The sequence below is a fragment of the Seriola lalandi genome, unplaced genomic scaffold, assembly GCF_002814215.2.
Source record: "Seriola lalandi dorsalis isolate HSWRI2012SDOR001 ecotype SW California unplaced genomic scaffold, Sedor1 jcf7180002050249, whole genome shotgun sequence".
Lineage (NCBI taxonomy): Eukaryota > Metazoa > Chordata > Actinopteri > Carangiformes > Carangidae > Seriola > Seriola lalandi.
The window spans coordinates 3,345-4,046 of NW_019520802.1; positions in this window are offsets into that span (position 1 = coordinate 3,345).

Genomic DNA, 702 nt, shown 5'->3' on the forward strand with positions numbered 1-702 from the left:
CTCAGTTTCTGAATACAGGCTGTGTGCATTTCTCTGTGGACTGAGGCTTTGATACTTTCACAGTATTAATATAGAAGCTAGAGCTGATCTATAATCTATAATCACACTACACATGGACACACACCTTTACACTGGAGGAGCTTTAAACATCTTTTTATGTCTTGGAGGTTCCTCAATTAAAAACTTAATAATATTAAATCCACATGTCAGTGGGACTCATTTCTTATTGCAGTGGTTTTAAGAACAGTGGGGCCTGAGTCCTGGTCCAGATTCACATCCACATCTGGTGTGAAATGTGTGTTTTGCTCCTCAACAGCTGGATGATGCTCGAAATGTCAGTCTGTTTAACTTGCTGCTCTGCCCTTTGTCAGCAACATGTCACAGTCGTTCTTTACAGAACATGTAGATTTATGTATAGAAATATGTAAATATACTATAGGTGCCTTTGAATGTGCTTGAAATGAATTGGAGTAAATGTTGTCAGGACAGTGAAGCTCCCAGTATGTAGACGTGAGCTGAACGTGTAGCTTATGCTTTCAGAAACATTAACACATGACGTTTGACTGGGTTTATAGAAAAGCTGATTTTATTGATAAGCAATGCATTTAATGTATAGATTATATTAAAGTATAAAACAGGATGAAAACCGTGGATTCACCAGGACGCCGTGTTAGACACGAGAATAACTGAAACCACTCAACG